At 52.8% G+C, this 21004-nt stretch overlaps 1 protein-coding gene and 1 long non-coding RNA gene across 4 annotated transcripts in view; one reads left to right on the forward strand and one right to left on the reverse strand.

Annotated features, from left to right (window-relative positions):
* Positions 1–21004, reverse strand: part of TRABD2B (TraB domain containing 2B) — a 220523-nt gene that overhangs the window by 78350 nt on the left and 121169 nt on the right. The window lies entirely within an intron of this gene.
* LOC123597848 lies at positions 533–3151 on the forward strand. The gene is made up of 2 exons (XR_006712281.1): positions 533–1596; positions 1985–3151. It is a non-coding gene; the product is annotated as an uncharacterized LOC123597848 (long non-coding RNA).

Consider the following 21004-nt stretch of genomic DNA (forward strand, 5'->3'; position numbering starts at 1 on the left):
GGAGAAACACGAGGCAGGGTAAGGGAAATCAGGAGGGCATGCGCAGGGTGTACATGTTATGTAGTGTGGTTAGGGAAGGCTTCCCCGAGACGGAGACACTGGGCATAGACCTGAAGATGGTTTGAGAGCAGCCGTGGGGGAGACCTGGAGAACACTGGAGACAAGCAGGGTCTCCAACAGGAGGAAGGAACATGGCTGGCATGGCCGAGGAACAGCCAGGAGGCCAGCCTGCAGCAAAAGGGGTGAGGGAGGAGAAGGCACCAGGTGAGGTCAGCATGGGAACAGGGTGGGGATGGGGAGTCATTACAGGCCACCGTGAGGACACTGGCTTTTCCTCAGAGTGAGGAGGAAGCCATGGAGGATTTTAAGCCAGGACTGGTAAGACCTGACTTGCCCTTTAATTCTTTTGTAATGTTTATTTTTATTTTTTAATGTTTTATTTTATTTTTTTTGAGAGAGAGAGAGAGAGAGATAGAGAGCGCGAGAGGGAGGGAGAACACGAGCAGAAGAGGGGCAGAGAGAGAGGGGGACAGAGGATACTAAGTGAGCTTTGTGCTGACATCAGCAAGCCCGGCGCGGGGCTCAAACTCACGAACTGCAACATCACGACCTGAGCCGAAGTCAGGCACCCCCTGACTTGCCTTTTAGAAGCAGACTCTGCTGTGTGGAGGACAGAATGCAAAGGGACAAAGGCAGAAGGAGGGATCCGGGGAGTGAGGTCACCTCGGTGATGGCGGGCGAGGATGGTGGGTGAGGAGGTGGGTTTGGGGCCAGGGAGGCAGAGGAGAGACGGCGACGCTCTGGATCCACCATGGAGGTAGAGCCAGTAGGACGTGCTGGCCAACTGGATGTAGGGTATGAGGGAAAAGAGGAGCCGGGAGTGAGGCCAGTTGCTGGGGCCTGAGCAGCTATCGGACGGAGGCTCCGTCTTCTGAGTCAGAGAAGACCAGGGGAGGAGCAGGTTCGGACGACTCGGGGTTTGGTTTGGGGTCTGCTAATTTTGAGGCACCTGCTAGACAAGCAGATGGAGATGTCAGGACACAACCGAACACAACCGTCTGGGACTCAGAAGGGAAGTCCAGGGCCGAGGCAGACCTCTGGGAGGTGGCTTTGACGACGAGGGAGGAGGGAGAAGGGACAGGTCTGAGGAAGGAGCCCCACAGGCCTCGGTGCTTAGGGGTCAGGGACACAAGGAGGAGCCAGCCGGGCGGCTGTAAAGGAGTGGCCAGGCAGGCAGGAGGCAGAGAGAGGGTGGCCTGAAATTCTCACAGGCATTTTTTTCAAGAAGAAGAAATTACCAACTTAGTCAAAAGCTGCTGAAAATTAGAGACCCTCGCAGGAGAAGACAGATGAGGTGTGCGTGGGACCTGAAAGCAGAGGGAACGTGACACAAGATCATTTACCTCCCTCTCCTGAGGTGCTAACTCAGAATGGGTCTCTTTGGAAATGGAATGGCCAGAGTTGTTGAATCTCTCTGATGGGCTCCCAGCCCCAGGCCCATAACCTGGGGAAGAAAGCCCCAATAGAAGCCGACTTCAGCACTAGCTCCTGGAATGCCTTTGAACCCCTCAACGAAAAGCGGGAGCTCGGAAGCAGGTAATTTTAGCCAAGTGCACTGTGTTTGCTTAGAGTTTGGGTGCAGCAACCAGTTAATTACGCAGGTAAATCATGTCGCCGTCCCTGCAGCCGCAGAGCAATAACACCGTGCTGACCACACTTTTAAGGGTGATATAAGCCTCTGAGTGCGAGCTAAGAGGTTTTATAGGCTACCCTTTGAATGGGCCTCTTTCTCCCAGAGCCCACAGGAGTTGTGTGTGCCCACGCCTGCTCAGTGGTGGGGCGGGAGGGTGGCTCTTTTCTTAGACAAGGTCCATATGACTTGGGACCGGTCCAGGGCTGGCTGGCGGCCCAGGCGGGAGGTGGGAGAAGTCCATCTTTTGTGTCTGTGCTCATATCATCATGATGTGTTTCTCCCACTGCCCAGATACTGCCCGGCCTTCCAACTCAAACCCATGTCAACATCACAAACATCGACCGGGCCTGGCCCTGTGCTGAGCACTTAGAACCCAGGTGTGCCCAAGTTCATCCTTGCCCTCCAGCCAGACATGAAAGATGGGCTGAAAGTCTGCTCCTAGGGTGCAGCAGAATGAACTTAGTACTTCCTAAGAGTCTGGAGCATAATGCAACGTGAGCGCCAAGGAGGGGATGGCGGATTCTGGAACATCTGCTCCTGCCATGCCTACAAGGATAAGATTTCAAGAGGCGGGATCCAGGGATAAAGGCGTTCCAGGCGGTGGAAGCAGCATGAGCAAAGGCCCGGGACTGGAGTGTACCCTACACTGGGACACTCACAGAAGCTTGCGCCCCTTGGCTCAAACACTCAGAATCCAAGACCCCCAGGTTGCTGAGTCACAGACTGATGAGACCCCAGAATGCAAGATTTGTGGCTCTTTGAGCAAGCCAGAGATGCACCTGGTCAGGTCTCCCCTCCAGGGCAGGAGATCCTGGCACTAGTCACCAACTGGTGGCATCTTGTGAGATGGGAGGCCCATGGATGTGGGTGAGGATCCATCTTGCAGGGTACTTGCTCAGCCTCTCTGTCCCCATCCGTCAATCTCCAGGCACTGACCAGGTGCACATTGTGACCAGCTTTGCCCACCGTGTTCCGATGCCTGTGAGGAAGGCTCCCCTTCCCATCAAGATGGAGTTGTCATTGTGGGTGAGGGAAAGTGCCCTGTCCGTTAGCGTGCTAGTGACTGATAACAGTCTGGCATCATGGTTAGGATTTTGGTCTCTGGTCTAAACTTCCCTTCGCATATTTTACTTTCCTAAGCCTCAACTTCCTCTTCTTTAATATTAGGATAACAACAACAGTGAGCAATTATTTTGTTCTCACTAAGTGTCTGGCACTGGGTTAAATGCTCCTTAGGCATGACCTCTGCTAAATGATCTATAATACAGGCACCGTTATTCTCCTTTTTCATACTGGGAGGCTGAGGCACAGAGAGGTAATGTAATTTGCCCACGGTCACCCAGCTAGTAAATGGTGGAGTTTGAACACGGACCAAAGAAGTCTGACTCCAGCACCTGCTAACGGCAAGGAGAATAATTAACAATACTAATAGTAATAAAGTACTATCCTTTCCCAGGAGAGTGTGTAGCAAATTCATTGTCTGAGTGGGTGTTTAAAGTCTATCTTTAGGGGCTTGGGGTATAAAGTATAGGAGTACGTGGCCCGAGGGGGTGTGGCTGCTGAGAAATTGTTATATTCTTTTTGTGGTGTGGAATATACTTTTATAATCTGAGTAATTTCCTCCTAATGTGTTTAGCCTCCATTAAACTATGGGCTTCTCCAGGGAAATGAACATGTTTTATTGAACTTGGAAGTCCCCAGAATGATGCCCGGGACATAGTAAGTGCTTAGTGGATGCTAATCTCAGTCCTGGACTCACATGGGGGCGGGGGCTCCTTTCTCCAGGGCTGACCTGCACACTGGGCACATCAGGGATGGAGGGGTGCACCTGTCGTCACGCATTTGCAAAGGGGGGGTGGTCTGGGTGGCTGCCCAGGCAGTATGCATGTCCCATGTCTGACTTTCTGGCAATACTTTAACAGCTGCTGTGCAAAGACTCCTAAAGGCTCTGAATGCAGAGGCAGAAAGAGAAAGAAAGAAAGAAAGAAAGAAAGAAAGAAAGAAAGAAAGAAAGCAAGCATATAGCTAAGATGTGGTTAATACCTTCAGCATGCTTCTCTTTCCAGTTAATTAGAAAACTTTATTACAGGAAAGTTAAAGTGGCTTTTCTTTCCAAGGCAAACGTACCAACTTCTGAGAAGCGAGAAAGAGGCGTGCCAAGAGCCGCTCCATCACCGTTTCCATCATGCTCTCCTCTGGGTTTGCCGATGCTTGCCCGGCTGCTGTGAGTCCGGCTCACATGTGAGGGGGGGCGGTCAGCTGCACCTGGGCCATGAGAAGGAGCCGACCTGGCAGAAAGGGCGTGTGCCCGTGCAAGTATTGGGAGGCCTGAGTTCTGTCCTGTCTCTCCGATCTGCTGCACACCAGGGCATGCAACTGCTCTGGGCTTGGTCTCCTCTCCTGGTCAAAGAATCGGTGACCGCCCTGACCTCTGAGGCGTCTGAGAGGTGAGCGAGACAGGGAGTGAGGCTCGTGATGTATGGAGGCTGGGTCTCAGGGACACCCGCACGGCTGCTCAAGTCAGGGAACAAAGGAAAATAATCCCTGCTGGGGCTCACTAAGTCCTACAGAGCAAGCGTCTGGAGGACTTGCCGAGTTTCTGACAGTTCAAACCACTGTGGGGCTGGTACATGGATAATGGTTGACCATACGGGGCTGCAGCACCCGCCCGGACAGGCGTGATCCACATCCTGTAAGACCTTCTGGCTTAACATAATGCAGGCCAGGTGAGGTTAAAGCACACACTCACTCAAAAATGAGGGCTGGGTGCCCTCTGACCCTCAGTTCAATAGCTACCTCCCGGGCAGTGATCCTAGGGAGATAGGAGTGTCCACATCAAAGGATAGAGAGGAACAGATTTATGGGCATGCAGGGGCTCCTCCCAGGTGTTTCTGCTCCCACCTCCTCCCCACTGGAGCAGCTGGAGAGGAGGCGTTGGCCTTGGAAGGGAGAAAGGAAAGGACTGTTCCTGGAGCCAGCTCCCCTGGAGTGTCTTGGGGGACCTTGAAGGTGGTCTTGCATTCAGGGAAGCTGGGCCCATTGCCAAGGACCCAGATGGAGTTGAAGGGGACATCACCTCCACTGACAAAGTCTGAAGTGGGTCTTTCCTGGCCAGGCAAAATGATTTCTCCTTCACAGTGCTCTTTGTAAGCACTTCCCCTGTGAAGCCCTCTGAGAGGACCAGTCACTTCTATGTTGTCAAAACACGCAGCCACTTTCAGTCAGCTCCTCTTGGAGGGAGGGCCGGTACTGAATTCATCTTCACGCCTGCAGTGCCCAGCACAGTGCCTGACACAGGGTAGGTCTGCACAAGAGAAGCGCGGGGCTGCGATGAACGCCAATTGTTCTTGACGTCATTCTGTAGATTGTCTGAATAGTGCCCTCTCACTGGAAAGATGGGGAAACGAAGGCCCAGAGGGAGGACATCACTTGCTCAAGGTGGCTGCCAGGAGTCAGCACCCGACGTGGGACAGATTTCAGGATTCCCTCATGGCCATTACAGTGCCGCGTGGCCCTTGCACACTGATCTGAGCTACAGAGGAAAGTTCTCCCTCCCTGCCTTGCCTTAATCTACTTGACCACGCTGTGCACAGCCCAGCCAGGAGGGGGAAATGTCTACATTACAAAAATCATACGAAAGAAATTATGGATGGAAAAATCATTACCTTATAAATCGGCCGAGCTGTTCAGAACTTGTAGGAAACAGGGCATATAAAATTCATATGGCACGTTGGGGCTTTGATAGCGCCTCATTACAGCCCTCAGACTCCAGTGAAAAATGTCCTCACCCAGAGAGGGCTAATTTTCCTTTATTAATGACATGGGGTGGGGCTGACACCATAAATTCCAGCTACCTGAGGGCCCTGGAGCTTGGGACAAACTCTTCTGAGCAACATATCTCTCAAGGCTGCACTGCTCCAACCCTGCCTAGCCTCTGCTGCACCCAAAGGAAGCAAGACAGGGGAAGATGGCCTCCCCCAGCCCCAGGCCCCCCAGTCTTCAGACGAAACACAAAGGGGCAGGGTGGGTTGGGGCCATCTCTTCTCTGATGAGGGCCCCACCAGAAATGTTAACTAAATGAGCCCCTCAGTGGGAGACGGAGTGCTGAGAAGGGGATCCACATATTACCCCACATTTTAGGTGTGATTCGCATAATGCAAGTGGCATGCAGTATGAGGTCCATACTCCAGTCTGTGACCAGGGTCAGGATTCAGGCTCTAAGCAGGGTCTGTACTCAGGCTGTGACCAAGGTCAGGGCTCAGGCTGTTTCAAGTGGGCAGGACTGGACCTTGGTCACAGGCCCTTAGAGAATCCAAGAATCTAGAGTCACGGTCATAATACCAGAGAAGAGTCAGCCAAGCCTGGCCCCGGCAAACAAAGCTGGCTCCCAGCCCGTGGTTTTGCCTTTGTTACAGACTGCGGTCAGCACCCAGGCTTGCACAACTCCGAGAGCTTCTAGGTTCAATTCTCTCCTTGCCTGTGACAGAAACGAGGAAACTGAGGGCCCACAAGTATTCCCGGAATGCCAGCAGAGTGACCTGGACAGGGAGGGAAGGTGAGTCCGGGCCACCGGCTTCCTCCCGACGTGATTTCCCAGCCGCCCACACCTCCTCTGCAGCAGAGAATCATGATAAATCATGCCCGTCACAGCCGGGCCCACAGGCCTAGCTCGTGACCATGTGCCCCAGGAGAAAAGGGAAGGGAGAGATCGTCTATCTTCTCAGAGAGTCACATGCCCCCAAGACATCTCCTCTATGGCTTCCCGAGATGCCCCAGTTGCCTTGGTCCGTCTGAGTCCACAATTAACATCCCTTCGCACCTGCGTGGTGGTTCTGGGGTGCGTGCACGTTGCCTAACCCGAGCTCCACAGCGGCCTTCGGGCTGGGTTACAGATGAGAAATTTGAGCAGAGCAGTTGGTCACACGACCAACCCCTTCAACCTGATATGCTGACGCTCTAACCCAGAACCTCGGAATGGGACTATATTTGGAGATAGGGCTTTAAAGGAGCAATTAAGCTAAAATGAGGCCTTTAGAGTGGACCCTAGTCCAATTTGACTGGTGTCCTCACAGGAAGAGATTAGGAGACACAGGCACTGGGCCTTCATGCACAGAGTGATCACGCAAGAGGATCTGTGAGCCAAAAGAGAGGCCATGGAGGAGGCCAGCCCTGCGGGTACATTGGCCTCAGACCCCCAGCCTCCAGAACTGTGTAGAGTGAATGTTGGTGAAGCTCCCAGTCAGTGATATTTGTTACGGCAGCCCAAGCTGACTAAGGCAGTGGTGTGCCCAAGATTTGCCAAGATGAGCCTTGCATCCACGTATCTGATTCCCAGATCTGATTCTTCCTTACTGACAATAGGCACCTCTCAAAGCCCTGGATAGCTAGAACTCTGAGATGACAGAAATCGCATCTTTGCCTCGATATCTCCATTGCCTGGCTCCCAGCCTGGCAGGCGGCAGGGGTGTTGACTCTTTGCTGTTTTGTTGAACCATGTGTAAGCTTCTGAGGTCAGTTTGCTGGGTGATGGGATGGATGGGGCTGCTCTGGAAGCCGGGGGAGGGGAGGGAGCACAGGGCATGCTGGCCTCTGAAGACAAACTCGGCCCCCACCCAGCGCTTTTGCCTTTGTTACAGCTGCGGTCAGCACCCGGGGTTACACAACCGCTTTCTTGCTCAGTCCCCACCCACTGTGGCCAAAAGCAGAATCCCCTGATGGGTCATTTGGCACAACCAAGGGTTTCACAGGCCTGTTCCTTCCAGAAGAAGCTGCAGACCCAGCCAGCACTGGCCCACAGACTCACAGGAGAATTGCAAAATGAAGGCACTCACCCCAGATCAAATTCCTCCTCCTTGGGTCTTTGAGCTACTTGTGTATGCAGAAGAAAATCTATTTCCCACCCTCAGCAAGGAGACAGCTGGACACAGACAACTGTGTCATTAGGGTACAGCACAAGAGGTGTGCCTTCTGAGGGAATCTTCCACCAGCCACAAGTCCTCAGAGGATACTGCAGACTTCTCTGGCCCAGGCCCTCTCACCCAGGGCAGGGACAAAGCCTGGACACAGAATCAGTGGCCACAGATGACAGTGAAGTCCTTTCTCATAGTCAAAGCTGTCTCGTGATGGGGCAGGCTGTCCCCAGCAGTGCTGGGTTTGCTAAGAGGGGTGGTAGGAAAGCTTCTGCACATCACATGAGGAAAGGACCCACACGTCATATGGAAGGTGGGCCAAAATGACCCAAAGGCCTCCCTCTGCCCTGAAAGAGTAGTAGTCTAAGAATCTAGATTCATCCATTCAATGTACCTGTGAGCCCCGTGTTGTGACGAATGAGATCTGCCCTAAGGAGCTGGAGGGGACAGCAGGAAACAGACGATCACAGTCCAGAACCATGTGTGCAGTGACAGATGGATGTCCAGGATGCTTCCTCGATACTGCCCCTGCCCTGCCCATGTCCCCTCCCCTTAAACACTCCCAATCAACTTCCAACTGCCAGCTCCTGCGTTCCTTTGCCTGAGGCCCTCTGTAAGCATGAGATCCCACTCTTCCTGAGCAGGCCAGTGCTGGGGATGAATATTCACTCTGGACCAATGACAGACAAGAACAGGAATACCGATACGTCAGCTCCCCTGACTCTCGGGTGGCTGAGTCTAAGGGGCATGCTTTCATCATCCCCAGCATCCCAGAGGATTGTGCTCCCTCTGCCAAGTTCATTTCCCCAACTCCTAGGTTCAGGTCACCAAAAAACTTCATTTAGGATCTGCAGCGTTGAGTCATAGGTTGGGGTTGGGCAGAGAGACAAGAAAAGAAGGGGAAGGGGGGGGGGAGGGAGAGAGAGTTTTGATGTTATGTTCAGCAAGAAATCTTCCTTTGAGTTACACTTAAGCTGAAGAAGGATCAGACAGTTTTCTAGAGTTGGAGGCTTCTGTTCAAGTCCTTCCTGTGACCTGCCAGGTGAGTGAGCTCGGGCAGTGAAATCAGTATCACCAACTACAACAAGAGTGAGAATCTCCTCCTCACAGGTCCAAGATGAAAATTAAATGAGATGACAGTGTGTGTGTGTGTGTGTGAGTGTGTGTGTGTACATGTATCTCACAGCTGCTGAATTAAGTTCTAGACACAAGCAAATCATCCCACATGCATCACTTTCCTAAATCCTTCCACTGACCCTACTAATAGTATTTCCATTTTACTGATGAGGAGACTGAGGCTCAGAGAAGTGAGTATCCTAAGATAACTCAGCTAATATGTGCCAGAGGTGGGATGTGAACCCATGCCATGTGGCTCCAGAATCTGTGCACTTAATCAACGTGATTCACATAGTAGGTCCTTGAAATGACAAAGGAGCATCCAGAAACCAGCACAAGCCAAAGCAGGGGAAGATGGCAAGGGCCCTTTCAGAGCTCTTTGCTAAGGGCTAAGCTGAGAAAGCAAAACAGAAAGGCAGAAACTGTCCAAAAAATAACTCCAAACCCAAACACCCACAAGCCGCAATGGTGGCCGCTGGCACGGCTGAGCTCCCAAGAAATCTCGGGTGCTCTGGAACTAAAACTGGGCCCAGAGAGGAGCAAGGGAGGTGATGAGAGCAGAGCTGCTTGGGGAGGCCTGGGGGCTCCCTGCCTCGAGGAGTCCCACTCATAAGGACTCTCAAGCCAGGCTATCTTTGTTGCTGTTGGAGACCAAAATTCCAGGCCACAGTAACAGAACTGACCATGAACAGAATTGAGATGTGGTCTCTCCCCGCCTCCCCACTCACTACGAGATTCATTTTCATGATCCTCTTTGAATGATGGGAGCTGGAGAAAGCTGGAAACAGGCCTTGTGTGGCCACTCAGGGCCAAGGATCTGAACCATCCCTGCAGCCTACAAAGGCCGCCATTGCCAGACAGGTCAGCCAGAACTCTCTGGGAACTTCAGCTCAGGGAAGAATCAGCGAACTCTCCAGCACACTGTGACTGCCCCTGGCAGGCTCCCACTGAGTCAACCCGCATCTGCTCATCGAACACCAGCTATGTTCCAGGCACTTACTAGACATTAGGTCTCTCGATCTTGCTGCTGTTGTCTCTACCCGGCAGGTGGGGAGGTGGGGCAGGGGGAGGTGGTGGGGTGGTGAGGATGAGTAATTTGTCCAACTTCACCTTCCCGAGGTCTGACTCAAAAGCTCTTAACAACCATGATACTCACCCCCAAACTGAATGACTCCAAGTGTATTTTTCTTGGTTGTCTCTAAAATGAGGGTGATGGGGACTGATACCTCTGCAGAGGCCTGGCTGCATTCTCATATTCTCCTTGACGTTGAAAAGCCCCTCTTCCATGGGTTCCCAAAGGCAGCCAGCATGGGTGGGGCAAGTAAAGGAGTGTGGGTAGGAGAGCTCCCCCTCCCACCCTGGAAACACTCCCAGCAGAGAAAAGCCTTTTCTAATGAGTGTTAGCTAAGCAGAGCAGCCCCTGTGCAAATAGCCCGAATGGGGGGCTTGGCTGGTACTGGGGCCCATGGCCACTCACAGGGGGTGGTCGAGCTGGGGAATGTCAAGCTCTGGGGGATGAGCAAACAGATTGCTGTGGAGTCCACATTCCTTGGCCTGCAGCCTAGGGCCCAGAGCCACCGATGCACCCTGGCATTGTCTGGAGGGGGCCTGGCCTGGGTAAAGGGGCAGGGTCAATATTTGCTGGTACATATTGTACCCCACCTCCGGCGGCATCTGTGTTTGGACAGCCCTGCCTCCCACTGCCCAGCATCTCCTTCAAATGCACTCTGGGCCCTGCAGGTCCCCACAGGAGGGTGGTCACTAGACTTGAGCCTCGGGGCTGGGGATAACTCCAGAGGGATTTCCTACAGCATCCGAGCTCTAACTTTTCCCCATAGGTCAATACTAGGAAAGTCATGCAAGAAAGAGTCTTAAAGGATGTCAAGGTGCCTAGCACAGGGACTCCTTGCAGACCATGCTAGTTAATATGGGTTATTCTGGAAGTCATCTTTGATCCCTATTCTCTCTTTCCAGATCCCACCATCCATCCGTCCATCCATCCATCCATCCATCCAATATTTATTAAACTCCAAATGGCCCTGAAAGTCTGTCTTCTCAACTGTGATTATCCTTGGCCACACCCAAGCTCCTTCTGCCTGGATACTGTAACAACCTCCCGCCAGGCTACAACCTGAGCCCACTTTCTAAACCACAAAGATGATCTTGTCTCTGGTGCCTGAACCTTGCCATAGCTCCCACACCTGCAAGACCAGCAACTCAGAAGGCTTCTAGAGACCTTAGTGATCTCACTGCTGCTTCCTTCTCCCTTGGCCTCACTTGGAATGTCCTCCCCCCAACAATAATACGATGTAATGGTTATGAGCAGGGCTTTTGGAGTCAGAAAGAGGGCTTTCAACTCCGCCACTTACTAGCTATGCCATTTTACGCAACTCTCTTAAATCTGAGCCTGAGAGGTGGGCTCTTGAGCAAGAAATTAGGAAAGTGTATTTTAAATTCTCAGCATAATGCCTGTGACCCCCAGCACGGGCGGGATGAGTCACACACTACAACCAAGAGAACTAGGAGGGGGCCACAGGAAGATGTCTGAATGCCTCACCTGCTCTCAGTCTCCCCCGAGACTTTCACAGCCTCTGTCCCCTTCCTTCTACTGAGTTCTTCACTCCAGAGAGTCTACTCCATTTTGAGCAGAGAAGGAAAATACTGGGGACGATGTCTGGGGAGTCCTTCCTCTGAGGACACACGCGTATCAAGGTGCAAGCGGAGCCGAAATGTTTCAATCGGCAATGAAACCGCGTCACTTTGTTAACTGCCTGGGATAAGCCGCAGACCTCTATGATGTGACTGACGGTGAGGGTCCCAGCAGCACGTAGGTGCCACAAGCACGTTAGCAAGTATGAGGCGCACAAGGGCGTGTGAGGCCCCGCTGGGGAAGCCACCCCACAGCTTGCACCGTGCAGTGAGGGCGAGTAAAGCTCGGAGAGGGAAAGGAGCTCAGCCAAGGTCGCTGCCAGTTGGTTGCAGGCCCGAGATTCAAGGTCAGGCTCTAATGTCTCCCCCTTGAGCCGGTGGCTCACATTTCGTTTGGTGTCTGAGTTGGTAACGTTTTATCGAGAGAGGCAGTCTGTGCAGGTGGTGAGAAGTAGAGGAGACAGCGTGGCTTTGGGGTCAGAGGCACCAGAGTCTGAAGCTGAGATTTTCTGCCCACTAGCTGTGTGACACTGGGCAAGTTGCCTGCCACCTCTGGGTCTGTTTCCTTATTTGTGAAATGACGTTCGTAGGCCTTGTTCTTGGAATGAGGGGAAGATTTGATGTAAAAAAAGGTCCAGCAGGGCACCCTGCATAGGCCTGGAACGTCAGAGGCCCTCAGACATGGGGTTCGTGTGGGTTTCCAGTCAGACCGTCTGCGTTTTGTTTAAACATCTTTTATTTAAGATGAAATATTTCACCAGAGAAACCGACCCAATATGTATGTATATACCACTGAGATGTAACATACACTGATCTTCTGTATCTGCATCACACATTTTTTAAAAGTAATAAAATCGTAGCATCAGCGGTCCCTTTGCCCCCTCCTTGATCCCATTCACCTCTTTTCCCCTCCAGAGGCAACCACTTCTGAGGCTGGTGTGTATCCTTTTTGTCTGCATTCTTACTCTTTTGTTATACGCATATGCGTGTGTGCACAATATGGAATACTGTTCTGGTTTTAAATTTGCATAAGTGGTGGAAGACTGCATAGACTGTTCTATGATTGGCCTTTTAAAAAATTTTTGATTTTTTTATTTTGAGAGAGAGTGTGTGAGCAGGGGAGGGGCAGAGAGACAGGGTAAGAGAATCCCAGGAAGGCTCCATGCCGTCAGCACAGAGCCCAACGTGGGGCTGGATCTCACACTTTGTGAGATCGTGATCTGAGCCAAAATCAAGAGTTGGACACTTAACCAACAGAGCCACCCAAGCGTCCCTATGATTTGCCTTTAAAAAAAATTGTTTTTAATGTTCATTTATTTTTGAGAGAGACAGAGAGACAGAGCATGAGTGGGTAAGGGGCAGAGAAAGGGAGACACAGAATCCAAAGCAGGCTCCAGGCTCTGGGCTGCCAACACAGAACCTGACGCGGGGCTTGAACCCACGAACTGTGAGATCATGACCTGAGTGAATGAAGTCAGGCGATTAAACGACTGAGCCGCCCAGGTGCCCCTGCTGCCGTGATTTGCCTTTTTAACCCAATGTTATGTACGTGAGACTTCCCATGTTGACACACATAGGTCATTCATTCTGTGTTCCATCATATGAATAGAGTACGCTTTACTTCTTTTAAAAAAAAATTTTTTTTAACGTTTATGTATTATTGAGGACAGAGAGAGACAGAGCATGAGCATGGGAGGGGCAGAGAGAGGAGGAGACACAGAATCTGAAGGCGGCTCCAGGCTCTGAGGTGTCAGCACAGAGCCTGATGCGGGGCTCGAACTCACAAACCACGAGATCGTGACCTGAGCTGAACCCAACTGAGCCACCCAAGGGCCCCGAGTACGCTTTACTTCTTCATTTAATGGACATCTCCCCAGCCCCCTGCTGTGCTGTTCTGACTCAAGCTTGGTGAAGAAGAGAAATGGGAGGAGAGAAGCCACTTTCCCTGAAGGATGGACAAGACATTCTCTGAGCATGAGGCTGGCTCACAAAGCAAAGCCCCTGAAATGCTGTTCAGCCTGGGTGAGTGCTCCTCTCGTAAGCAGGGGCTGAGGCATCCTCCACAAGGGGTAGAGAGAAGATCTGTAGGACTACTGCCCGCTTCCACACACACTCCCTCCATACCCACTCTGGACTGGCCCCCGCTCTGCTCTGCGGGTCCTTCTGCTTCCCGTGCTCCCCGCAGACCCAGGCTCCCTGCTCTGCCACTGACCCAGGCTCAGTGTTTGGCTCCCAGTAGGTGCTCAGGAAATATTAGTGATGAATGCCTAAGACGATGAAGTGAGCAAAGACGCGTGTGGATGACGAGAGGCCTAAGTGGATGGGTGCAACTAGCTCTCAGGTGTAGAGTAAGTTTGGCCTTCCAGAGCCTTCCCTCTCGACCTCGGGAGGGCAGTTTGGAGAGGCTGAGAGCCTCATCCTTGGTTGTCAGCTCAGCCATGCTGCTGAGAACACGTGCTCCCCCACACTGCCTGGAGGGGCTCCCGAGGTCTTCCCAGCCCGGCCGTGACGCTCCGGTTTTGGGCGATGTGGGGGCCGCCTCACTGCCCCCATGCACCCACCCCCGTGCCCGGGGACACACTGTCCACACACACCCTCTCATTTTTCAAGAGCACAGTCTGGGATGAATTCCTTGCTCACCACCAATGGTAAAGGAGATTTATTACCCCCACGAACTCATTTTATCCTCCTCCTTCCCAGAGACTTTGATGGATTTTATCTTGATAAATGATGAGGCCCCGGGCCCTGCAGGCCACAGAGAGGAGAGGGGGGGAGCTGGGAGCCTGGAGAGGAGAAGGAAAAGTAGAAAGAACTGGAGGCTCTTGGCTGTTGATGTTCGGGAGGGGCTGTCACTCAGAGCTCTCCTAGCCTGGGAGATGGCGCTTGAATAGGACAGTTGGGGACATTTTGGCAGAGTTTCAACAACTTGCTGGGTGAACATGTTGGTACTGCCTTCTTAACGGTGGCTTTTGCGCTCAGACGACTGTCATAAAGGCAACTTCTGCATCTAAGTGGTCAGTCTTGGTGCAAGGCAAGGATTTTCCTGAAGTGGCCTCTCCTTCTCTCAGACCTGGGCCCTTAGCAGGTGCTCCCTAATCTGCGGCCTGTTTGTGTCCTGAGCTTGCTTCCTTCCGGAAGCTACTCCCACAGGTTGCTGCCTGAGTGCTCAGGGCCAGGGCACAGTTGCAGCTTTGGCCCTGCCCTACTGTGTGTACCCACCTGGCACCTTCCTACTCATCTTTCCAGGGCCACACACCTCTCCTTGGGGAAGCTTAAGGGCCCCTTCTCAGTACCTACTCTGGGTGTCCCTCCAAATTCCTCCTGGCACTCTGCCTGAGGCCTGACTGCTCACCTGTCTTCCCTTTAGGTGACCTCCTGGGATACCAGGTCTGATCCACGGCAGTGTCCCAGGGCCCATCCCGGCACAGGCTGTGTACAGGGAAGGCCTCCAAGCACGAAAGAAGGAGTGAGGGAGTGAGAGAACTCTTTGGGGATCCTGCCCTTACCCTGAGTGGCCAGTTGCCTGGACACAGGGACTGTCCTTAAGTTCTCTTAGCATTGTTTCTGCCACACAATGAAAGCTCAGTACGTGCTAACTACTGCTAATGTGCGAGGTGCTACAGCAACCGCTTTATATCTCATTTAAATACTCCTAACAGCCTGCAAAGTAAGATTTATCATCCCCCGTGGCAGATAATGAAGACTAACTTGAGTAAAGGAAAGCAACCTCCGAAGCCACACGGCTTGTGCAGATACACACTCAAACGTGACCATCCTGCCCCGGAAGCCCTTGGTGTTTTCCCTCTGCCTCATCCTGAAATGGCAGACGGCAAGCAGTGCGGCCTCTTCTGGAAGCTGGCCAGGCTGGGAGGGTTTGCCTGTGCCCTCTGGAGCGGCTGAGCCAGCAGACTCAGGCCGGGGGGCCTGGTGGGGGACTGCAGGGGTGTCTGGGCACAGTGGGGACTGTGGTGGTGGTCACGGTGGTAGCCTCATCTGGTCTGTGAACCAAACGCAGCCACAAACACCCTCCCCGTAGCGCGCACACATACATCCACTCACATGGTTCCTGGAGCCTGCTAGGAGGCTATCTTCGTGACCAGGCAAGCAATGGCCTCTGCTCAGCCTGGTAAGGAGCACAGGGGCTCCTGCTCGGAGGTCATCATTTTCTTGAGACACGGGGCTGCCTGTCCTGAGGTTGGCATCATGTTTTGTTTCAGCAGACCCCAGATTTTCAAGGCCTTCCTTCCTTCCTTTTTACCCCTCCTGCCCTCTGTCTCCCATCTGGCCTGCCCCTCCCACCTCTGGATGCCCTCCTACTGCCAAGGCTGTGGTCCGGTGGTTACCCAGAGCCAGCCACGCACGGCTGAGAAATGGATGTGGCTTACCAGGGGCCCATCCGGCCTGGCTGACTCACATGAGCTCCAGTCAGACCCCAGCCCCTGCATCCAGAATCAGCCCCAGAGCTCAGTTCCACCTCCTACCCTCCACTTTTACCTCTTCCCAACAACTACATCTGAGAACAGGCTCACGTGCCCGTAGGCATTACCTGTCTTGGCCTTGACTTGTAAAGCTCTGACCATGGAATTCAGAAAAGGCTCTGCAGCAGCCCCTTTCTGGCCTGGCCCTGGGGTCAGGGGAGGCCTCTGCACGCACCAGCAGGCAGGCAGGCGGGCACAACCCGGGTGAGCGCCTGCCTTAACTGCGGCCCACGCTGCTGGGAGAAGCAGAGATCACACTGCCTGGCCCAGAGTGGCACGTATCCCATCATCCCCACCTGCCCAAATGGGACAAGGCTCAGCCCAGCTGCCCCCTTGAGGGTGAAGTCCTCGGCACCTCCAGCCCTGGCACCTCTATCCCTCCCCCTGGGGTCTGGTGAAGCCCATTCCTCACACCGGGCGGCTCCACACAGTTACCCCACCCTCAGGAGCTCACTCAGTTCTCACACAACCTTGTGGGGCGGCTGACGGTGGGGTGCGGGGGAGGCAGCCCAGGTAGGGGCAACCCGGCAGGGGTGTGGGGGAATGAAGACGTGAGTCTGCTTGGTACGAATGCACTGCACCCCCCAACCCCCTTGAGATCCGGTCCGACACGGGGGTCCTGAAGCTGACCAAGACAGTCCTTGCTGGTCCTTGCTGTCCTGTGGCCACCGTTCTCCTGAGAGCTAAATGCGGGATGATCCGAACTATCAAATCACCGCTTTGTGCCTTCATTCTTGCTCCTTTGCTTTCCTTAAACTCCCTTTCTAATTCCCAAAGGCTCAGCTTGAGTCTCCTTTCTCCGAGAATTCTTTCCTACTGAGACCCGCATCTCCCTCTGGACTAGCACAGCTGCACAAGCTCCCCCCGGTTGTGTGCACCCAGCCTTATGACCCATGTGAGTAGAACCCACTGGAACAGCCCTGTCTCCTCCTTCCCCTCGTCTCTTAACTAGCACCTCCTGGCACAGCACTGGGCGCCCAGAAAGAATGCCCTATAGACTAGCCAGGGCTTCGAGTCTGTGTGGGAAACGGTGCCAGTCACTGAATCTTTGTTACAGTGACACAGAGAACTGATGAGTCCTGGGTTCCTGAGTGACAGCAGGCACCTTCCTTTTCTCCTCTGGGTCCCAGCATCTTTTAGTCAAATGAGGCTGTCATCGACCAATGGAATGCTAGCCTTGTGAGCATCTCTTTCAACCCCTTGTGCTACAGGGAGCAGACCAGGCCCAGAGTTGTTTGCTGGTTCTGGAAGAACCAGGGCTACAGCTGGTCTGGCCTAGGTGACCTCAACAATCCCTTCTACATTGAAATTCTTTGATTATCTATAGCAGTTTAATTGCCTGGGGGAAATTTTGTGTCCCTGCCCGCCCCCCCCCCACACCTAGGAGACATTCAGCCATATCTAGGGGTATTGCTAGTTGTCACAAATAGGGGAGGGTATACTACTGGTATGGAGTTGGTAGAGGCCAGGAATGTAAAACGCCCTACAGTGCACAAGATTGGGCAAATAAGTGAGACTCAGTTTCCCCAGTAGCTCCAGGCCTCCCCCTTCCTGTCAAACAAACACTCCTGAACCCTACCCCAAGTATGCAGGGCCCTGACTGCCCTCTGCTCCAGACCTCCCATCTCAGGCTGGATGCCCAGTGGTGGCCTCCTTGCTCTTTGATCATGGGGGGCAGGCTGGATGTATAGGAAGGCCTGACTGCTGGTGGGAGGGAGGGCACAGGGGGTCCTGGGCATATGCTCTAGTGATCTACTCCCTTCTCAGAAGCACCTCTGTTGAGCGACAGTCCTGCCCTCAACATCACGCTCTATCGTGGGCCCCCTCTCCAGTGGGTATCCCCTTAGCTTGCAGCTGGGACCAGGAAGCCAGGAGTGGGGAAAGAGGCCCAGTTTCCTCCTTCCTGGTGGTCTTGCCTCTGCTGCCTGGCCTGCCATCGCTCACTCCTCTCTTTCCATAGCTTTACCTATAGGCCTTCCTCCTGCAGTGCAGGTTTATAAGTACTGACCTTTCACCCGACACTGGTGTATGGCCTGTTGGTGGGTTCTTTGTTGACCCAGCCCATCCATGCCTGTGATAAAGTTTCACCTGAGCTTTCACAGTTTGGTGAGATTTTGTTACACATTTCATGGTTCACCTTTATAGAAAAGAATACAACTTCCTGGCATGGGCAGTGTCCCAGAGAGTCCAGGAAATGCACTTGTGGAAATTGAGAAGAGGAGACACTGGTCCTCCACCCAGCTCCAGGTCCCATCCTCTCCCTGGGCCTCCTTTATCTCATTTGTAAAGTGGTGAGTCCGGACCAGTTGGTTTCCAATGGCCCTCCAGCCTTGCATCCTGGGCTACTGTCGCTTCCTTTGAATGGCAGTGATACCTCCGGCCAGACCAATGCTTTGAGTTAAACACGTGGACCAGGAGGGAGGCAGGTGCTGTGGGAGGTGGGAGGACTTTGCTATACAGGCACACAGAGGATCTGGAATCCTGCAGGCTTGGGGGAGACTCTCCACTTTCCACTTGCTAAGTGTCCTTCCGTCTCCTCACCTGTGAGGGGCCTAGAACAGCACAGGGGCTATTATCACTATGGCGACTGCTAATCGCCACCACAAGTCAAGGCACTCATTCCCATTGACCCTGTGCTCGGCCCTGTGTGCCAACAGGAAGGTGAGCCTTGTCCACATGCTAGGGAGCCCCCAGTGTGGCAGGAGAGCATCCTTGACTTATAAAACATCATAGATCAGGGTGCAGTGTGCACACTTAGTTTCTAACAACAGTGTTGCATCCTTCGAAGTCAGAGTCCCAGGGGGCAGACGCAGGCCAGTCGTCTCAGCTCAGGGCTGGCTGAGATCATCAGAAGCAGAGAGAACAAATTTCTGTCAAAGTCCCCAAAGGGGACCTTGAATCCCTAGGAAGTCAGAGAAGCCTCAGGAGATATAATTTGGCTTTGGGAGTCTTGAATATTTCTTTACACCTGACCTCCTTCAGGGCCACTGTGAGGCAAAGAGGGAGCCCATACTGCCTGTTCCCTAAGGATGAGGGCCATGCTCTGGAAGAGGGACATTGGCTCGGTTTCCTTGAGGCTTCTAAAAGAGTGAGTGGCCCAGCCAGGACAGCTTGCCAACCCCACTGTCACCAGCACAGACCCCCCAAACCTTTCCTAGTCCAGGAGAGTCCTGGAAAATTCCCAAGGCACGTGCTGGGATGAGGGTGAAGGATAAGCCAGGAGGCCCCTTGGCTGTGTTCCTTCTGTGCTTTAGAACTTGGCTGAGCGTGTGATGCAATTCAATGGACCCCTCTCCACCCCAGCCTTCCCGTCCAGGCCTGTTATTCCTTGACTTTCTAACAAGCGCCCAAATGAAGGCAGGCTGAAAGGCCCCGGGGGCCTCTCCGTCCAGGCACGGGCTATTAGTGGATTTCAAAGACCCAGATTTGACTGCAAAGCTGCAGCCAGCTAGACCCTCATTCTCAGGCCCTGTCATAGCCAATCTGCCCCTCACCAGCTGGTAAGAGATTTCCCCGCACTTAGCTATGCGGTCAGACTTCAGAGCCACCTGCCTATCTCCCGCAAGGTAGTAAAATGCGTCATGACAAGTGCATTTACAGAGCTGCCCTGGATTGTGGACGCAGAGGCTCTGAAATCATACTTGGCTGTGACATCTGCAGTGGCACATCCGCTTACAAATGAGAAAACGTGGTCTTCAGCTGAGCCGAGAGGGAAGGCGAAAACATTAGCCCTTTCCTGGCTTGCACGGATACCCAGGCAGTGTCTACATCTTTTCCTGCACAGCAGGGGAGCATGGTGTGGCATCGGGGCGTGACCCTGGGAGGTGCTGGCTGGTAGGGAGGGAGCAGACAGATAAAGATGCAACAAGGTGAAGGCTGCCTCTGGCGTTTCCTAGCTGGGCAACCTGGGTCAAGTTCGTCAGCCTGTCTGAGCTTCAGAAGGGGCTGTTGTGAGGATTAAATAAGATAATGTTTGTAAAGTACTTAGCATGACATACACTGGCTTCCTTCCATTTTTCTGGAAGGAAGGAGGGAAGGACAGAGAGAGTGAAGAAAGAAAACGGTGATCCCTTCCAAGGACGGACAAGCATGCTCAATGGACATCAGAAGTGTAAAATTGTGTTTGTGCAGGCTGCAGAATAGCTTTCCTGTGACATTTTGGGTTTTAATGGATTCCAGAAACCTGCAGTCAGAACAGGATGTTTAACTTTTGTCCTTCATGGAAAAAAAAAAAACAAAAAACCCCAAAATGATGCACTAACTAATCTCTCCATTCACTGGAACGATGTGGGAAACAACGAGAAATGGGGAAAAAAAAAAAAAGAAAAAGAAAAGCCAATGCAAAAAGGTTTGTTTTTACATATGAGCAACCAACAAGAGTATTGCAAAATGTGGCTGGAATCAATAACAAAACTTTTGGAGATGAACCATTGAAAGTGATGCTTTATCAGGGGCAAAACACTTGGGAGGGTCCAATTTTGGAGGCCTTCAATGGGGTTTGGATTCCTTTAGTACCTCAAGGGCAGGAAGAGGAAATGTTTTTATCGGAAGGGGGTGGGAGGTGAGCTGGCCAAAAAACACCATCTATGAGATGGGGAGAGGAACCATTTTACAGCAAATGTCAATGTGGAAAAACCCAGCAGTCCCCAAGCCCCTCTGGCACTTGGTATCTGCAGGGATAGTATCATTTTTTAGCTTAAAATAACATGAATTCCTGAACTGGATGCTTTACGAAGCCAAGGCCTGTTGACCTTGCACATCGCTGTTCCCGGAGTTGCACAGCACCTGACGTATGGCTGGTGCGAAGGACACACTTCTGAACGAAGGCAGGAAGGACAGACGGAAGAGGAGCTGAGATCATGGAATGTAAACTCAAAAGTGTGGCCCAAATCGGGGGATATCATTCCACTCAGCTGTGATGAGCCTAGAAGCAGATGGGGATTCTGTACTGTGAGGCCTCACCATCCCCAGCTGGGCAGATGTCCTTGGTCATTTTTGTAAAAATCAAGATGTCCTTCTTTATTTGGTGGTAACCAGGGAACTCTTAATCCCAACCATCCTTTCTCCCTGGGGCCTCGCTCTGGACTCTGCCCAGGAGCATCACACAGTAGCCAGGGGAGAGTTCAATGGAAAGATTCCCCAATCGATCCCCCTTTGTC

This window comes from Leopardus geoffroyi, chromosome C1, assembly GCF_018350155.1.
Source record: "Leopardus geoffroyi isolate Oge1 chromosome C1, O.geoffroyi_Oge1_pat1.0, whole genome shotgun sequence".
Lineage (NCBI taxonomy): Eukaryota > Metazoa > Chordata > Mammalia > Carnivora > Felidae > Leopardus > Leopardus geoffroyi.